The sequence below is a fragment of the Mirounga leonina genome, unplaced genomic scaffold (genome assembly GCF_011800145.1).
Source record: "Mirounga leonina isolate KUSES-001 unplaced genomic scaffold, KU_Mleo_1.0 Mir_178, whole genome shotgun sequence".
Taxonomy (NCBI): Eukaryota; Metazoa; Chordata; class Mammalia; order Carnivora; family Phocidae; genus Mirounga; species Mirounga leonina.
The window spans coordinates 8,506,289-8,512,288 of NW_023270464.1; the positions used below are offsets into that span (position 1 = coordinate 8,506,289).

Consider the following 6,000-nt stretch of genomic DNA (forward strand, 5'->3'; position numbering starts at 1 on the left):
ACAATGAACATAAGAGTACTAACTATCTGTTTAGGGTCCTGATTTCAATTCTTTTGGATAAATACCCATAAGTGGGCTCATGAGACGGATATAGTTTTGGGGCATCCCCAGAAAAGTTAAGATATGGAATACACAGATCAACTCTTTCCCTCTCCGGGGGCGGGGGAAGCAGGGGAGCTGGGAACTGGGATTTTTCATCAGTTCAATCTGTGCTAAGCAGGAGGGAGAATCAATGGAGAATACCAGCCTAAGCTGCCACCTCTGCTCTCCCCAGGTGCCTGGATTGTGCTGGACCCATCAGAGCTGTAAGACCCGTAAAAGAGAATCCAGTCCTCTGTGGAGCCCCCCTGAAAATTTGGGGCACTAGACACATGAACCAAACCCTTCTCTCCTCTGAGTGAACCTGGAAGCTAAGGGGTCTCTTCCTGATTGTTGGCATTGTGCCAAGGACAAGGTCTCTGGCAACAAGGTGTCCCAAATCTCACTGCCATATTCATGGAGCCTGATTTTATGTTCTCCAAGGATGTAAGAGCCTTGCAGTTAATTTATTTCTCACAAAGAAAAGTGGTCCATGAATTGTTGCTGAATCAGTGTGTTTGTGGGGAGAAGGAGAATGTGGGGCTTCCTACTCCACCATCTTGCTGAGTTCCTTACTCCTGAATATTCATTTTTCATTTTGTGTTTCTTGTGCTATGTGAAGTATAACAAAAAGGGAAAGAAAACTTCTGAAATATTTTGGACCTCATCTCCCCTTTACAAATAAATACTTTGCTTTCTATGATTCAACACTTTGTCACATCATACCTGATACATTAATAACACTGGGTGTTATACGAAAACAATGAAGCATGGATCACTACATCAAAAACTAATGATGTATGGTGACTAACATAACATAATAAAATAAAATTTAAAAAAAACACTGACTGAATCCCTCAAAGCAAATCAGCATAATTCATCTACACAGGTGCATTTTAGTTGAAAAGAGAAGCTTTTGGGGAAAGATACTGAAACTGCCAAGACCCACTAGTCACTAAATGTAGGACTGCAGATCAGGGAAGTGGATGCTCAGTAGGAAACACTGTGGTGTGGCATCCCTCAGAGAAGCTTGCAGCAGCTCGTCAGTTGGGAGCTGCATGAGGGTAGGAACCAAGTAAGCCTGAGGCCCTGGGTTCTCTGACACACATCTGGGTCTTCAGCGTATCCGATCGGAGATGAAAGACAAGCACCTCGATGTCTTCACTTCCAGAGCTCTTTGCACTGATTCCCTGAGCCTCACATCTGGGTCTCTGTCCTCTAACCAACTGTTTCTTGTCAGTTCAGGCTTGGATTTCTTCTACCTCTCTTTCCCTTTTTTACTTTTTGAGGACTCCCTCCCTCTTTCCTGGATTTTAATTTTTTTTTAATTTTATTACGTTTTTTATTTTAACTCCAGTATAGTTATCATACAGTGTTGTGTTAGTTTCAGATGTGCAATATAATGATTCAACAATTCTGTACATCACCTAGTGCTCATCACAGCAAGTGCACTCCTTAATCCCCATCACCTGTTTCACCCATCCCCCACCCAACGCCCCTCTCCTAACCATCAGTTTGTTCTCTATAGAGAGCCTATAGAGTCTATGGAGAGTTAAGAGTCTGTTTCTTGGTTTCTCTCTCTCTCTCTCTCTCCTCTCTCTCTCTTTTCCTTTCTTCATTTGTTTTGTTTCTTAAATTCCACATATGAGTGAAATAATTATGGTATTTGTCTTTCTCTGACTTACTTCTCTTAGCATTATATTCTAGCTCCACCCATGTTGCTGCAATTGGCAAGATTTCATTCTTTTTATGGCTGAATAATATTCCATTGTATTTATATACTACATCTTCTTTATCCATTTATCTTATCAGTGGACACTTAGGCTGTTTCCATGATTTGGCTGTTATAAATAATGCTCCAATAAACATAGGGGTGCTTATATCCTTTTGGATTAGTGTTTTCGTATACTTTGGGTAAATACCCAGTAGAGCAATTACTAGATCATAGGGTAGCTCTATTTTTAACTTTTTGAGGAAACTCCATACTGTTTTCCACAGTGGCTACACCAGCTTGCATTCCCATCAATAGCAACAGGGTTCCCCTTTCTCCACATCCTACACATAACAGTTAGTTCATGTGTCTGTAGCTATAGTAGTATGATTTTGTTTTTAATTGTTTTTTTCATAGGTGACCCAGGAAACCCTCCGTGAAGGAAATCTAAACCTGTTTTTCCCTGTGTTATAATAGAGAAATACAGAAATCAGTGAGAAGACCTTTGTTACCATAGTCTTTCAATAAAAACTACGTACATAAGCCAGGTAAGGTAAGCTTACATTACTTCCTAATGAACATGAATACAGTTCTTACCTGAAACACAGTCTAGAAAACCCAGGTCCCCAGAGATTGCCCTAATGGATGGTGGCTGCAGGCAGGGTCCCCTGAAGAAAGAACTCTCCCTTCTGGTCCATTCTCATGGCACTCACACCAGGGTGGCAGTCCCCATGGACTTAATGGGGCCTGTCTTGTTCAAGGATTTACATGGTGTCAGGAAAAACACAAAAGAGCGTGGCTTAGCCCAGCACTCAAGAAAGAACTTTTGTTGATAAATACCTTTGTTGATAAAGCAGAGAATCAGCTAAGACAGCCCTTTTAGAAACTAAGGAAAGAAAGTTACGTGTAGGAGACAGAACCTGAATGGATGAGAATTGGGAAAGATTCCCACAGCTGGTACAGGAAAAAGACCACATACCCAGTTGTGAAGCAACAAGCAGGAGCCCATCTGAATTTTAAAGCTGAATCACATTTTTCTGAGCACTCACTACGTGTCAGGCATGTGCTGAGTGTTTGACATTACACATTCACAACAAGTTCATGATGTAGATATCTTTATCTACAGATGGGGAAACTGAGGCACAAAGGATTAAATAGCTTCTGGAGATCACACTTCTGTTCATGGTGCAGCTGGGACACACACCAACCTGGACTTGTCAATTCCAGGACCCACACACTTACCCCACCAAGCACACTGCTCCCTGAGGGACAAGAACACAATATCGAACAGTGCCTGCAAAGGGCAAGGTGTCCTCTCTCTCATTGCAATAGTGACAAGTGGAGCTCTGATTGCTCAGGAAAGAAGAGGTCAGTTCTCTCTGAGCTCCTTTTGATCATCACAGGACAGACACCAAAGATTCCCTGATACCCACCCTCCTGGCTCTTCTCCCACCTCACAGTCATCCCTTTGCCAGAATTGTCCTCCTCCGTGTACTGGGAGGCCCTCCCGTCTCTGTTCCAGGTGGCTTTTCTGATCCCTGGGCCATCTTCTGTGGATTCCTCTGTCTTCCCACGATGCACAGTTTGGTCCTGCAGTGCAAAGATCCACAGGAAACTCAAACCCTCAGACTGTAGCTGGAAGACTGATCCTGGCTTCCCTCACATCCTCAGTCCTAGTGAGTGGGTCTGTGTTAGCCAGGGTTCCATCAAGGAAGCAGAACCATAAGGAATGATACAGAATGTAGGATTTACTGTGGGGATTTGACCTCACACATCTGTGGGAAGTGGTTAAAGGGTTCATGTAGAGCTGCTGCTTCCATCTGGTGCTGGACTTGAAGTCACTGCTGGGCTATCCCTGAAGGACAGATGGACATGAAATGGGGAGAAGAAGGAACCCTGGCTAGAACCCTCAAAGATGACCTTGGAACAAGGAACCCTAGCTAGAACCCTCAAAAATAACCTCTTGGCTTCTCCCCATCTCCAAACCTCCACCTGCAGAAACCATCACTATGGACATGAGCAAACTCCTGACCCAACGGTCGAAGAGGCTAGAGCAGGGGAATTGGTGGGGCTGACTGCTGGAGGCCTGGCTGCTGTCCCATGCCAACGAGGTGACACAAAGCATCTGGGACAGTGTGCCTGAGCTGCAAAGCTCCTGCACCAAGCATAAACATGATGCAACTGCTACTTCCCTTCCACTTGCAGATCTTGAAAATGGGTCTGCTCAGCTCTTGCCCACAGTGGCTGATAAGACCCAAACACCTGGTTTGGAGGAGTCCTTGAAACCTACCCAGCTGTCTCTGGGATACTGTGCCTGTTATGGGGTCTTCCCTTGGGCAGACAGGGGCTTCCTGAGAGGTCAGGGAAGGGATAAGAAGGGAGGGAGGAACAATGAATAAATCCCTCTCATTCAACCAGTTCACCATTAATGGGATATTTCTTGTTAGAGGCTGAGAATAAAGAAATGTAAAAGATACATCCTGTCCTCAGAAGGTAGACGGTATAGCAGGAACACAGCAAGTAAATAGATGATCCCAGGTCTCATCATGCTGTCCCACGTCGTCTTACCTAAGGACCCGCCCTTACTACACTTAAAGAATGGTCATGGCAATACTTACTCCTGCTTTAAATGTAAAGAGGCATCTCCCACCATTAAGATGGCTACCGTCAAAAACAGAAAAACCAAGTGCTGGCCAGGATGTGGAGAAACTGGAACCCTCGTGCACTATTGGTGGGAATGTAAATTGATGCAGCCCCTGCAGAAAAAAGTATGGACGTTCCTCAAAAAATTAAAAATAGAGATGCCATATGATCTAGAAATTACACAGATGCATGTTTACAAAAATAATTGAAAGTAAGGGCTCAAAGAAATATTTATGCCCATGTTCATAGCAGCGTTATTCACAACAGCCAAAAGGTAGAAGCAACTCAAGTGTTCATTGACAAATGAATGGATAAGCAAAATGTGGTCTATAGAAACAATGAAATATTATTCAATCTTAAAAACGAAGGAGATTCTGACACTTGCGACAACAATGAAACTTGAGGACATAATCTTTTTTTTTTTAAAGATTTTATTTATTTATATGACAGAGAGAGACAGCGAGAACAGGAACACAAGCAGGGGGAGTGGGAGAGGGAGAAGCACGCTTCCCGCTGAGCAGGGAGCCCGATGTGGGACTCGATCCCAGGACCCTGGGATCATGACCTGAGCCGAAGGCAGACGCTTAACGACTGAGCCACCCAGGCGCCCGAGGACATAATCTTAAATGAAATAAGCCAGGCACAAAAAGACAAATACTGTATGATCCCACTTACATGAAGCACCTGGAGTAGTCAACTTCATAGAGGCAGAACGTAGAATGGGGGTTGCCAGCGGCTGGGGAGGAGGGAGGAATGGGGAGTTAGTATTTAATGGGTGCAGACTTTTGGTTTTGCAAAATGAAAAGAATTCTGGGGATGGTAGGTGGTGTGAATATACTTAACACTACTGAACTGTACAGTTAAAAGTGGTTAAGATGGTACCTTTTATGTGGTGTGTATTTTACCACAATTTTTTAAATGTAAGGAAGAATGTTGAAAGAGGGAGGTGTTTATTGAAAATACTTAATTTCATCAACCAAAACATGTTTACCCTCTTTGATAAGTTGGAGCAGCAGAGAGAGGCTGCCCCTGGCCTCCAGTCTCCCTTTCCTGTCTCAAGGTTCATGTCTGGAAAACTAAAATGGAAATTTACTTACACCCCAGTGTGTGCTTTCTTTTGTTCTAAGTGTGTAACGAAGCACCCACTATCTTCGTCAGTTCTGCTGGGTCAGCCCTGGAACCGGCATGGTGACCCTGGAGGTGACCAAGTCCTTCCGAATGGGAGAGAACGGTGTGAGGCTGAGGCTGGTAACAGTGATGAAGAATGTCCCTGAACTTTGAAGTTCAATGAGCACTTCCTTTGGGGAGCTGGTTACCTGTCTGTGAACACTCCCACCCCAATGGGTATTGTTGGCGGCTTTATGACAATGTTTGTGATTCTATTGCAACAGTTAAAATTTATAAACTTACTCTCAGTATTTGTATCGCTGCTTTATCCTTTGTTAAATTATCTTTGGACAAAGTGTTATGAGAGAAGGTGAGGAAGGAAGGGTCATTTCCGAAACACAGTGAAAACAGGTGCACCTGCTGTTCCTCAGGAGCCCTGGGGCCATCCTCCCCTGAGCTTG

The 6,000-nt window shown here is 44.0% G+C and overlaps 1 long non-coding RNA gene across 4 annotated transcripts in view; it reads left to right on the forward strand.

Moving 5' to 3' along the window:
- Positions 1–4,691, forward strand: part of LOC118022979 — a 72,081-nt gene extending 67,390 nt beyond the window's left edge. For all 4 annotated transcript variants that reach the window (XR_004682611.1, XR_004682614.1, XR_004682613.1 and 1 more), the window contains 2 exons: positions 275–525; positions 2,207–4,691. This is a non-coding gene — a long non-coding RNA (uncharacterized LOC118022979). The remainder of the gene's footprint in view (positions 1–274; positions 526–2,206) is intronic.
- Positions 4,692–6,000: the final 1,309 nt, after the last annotated feature.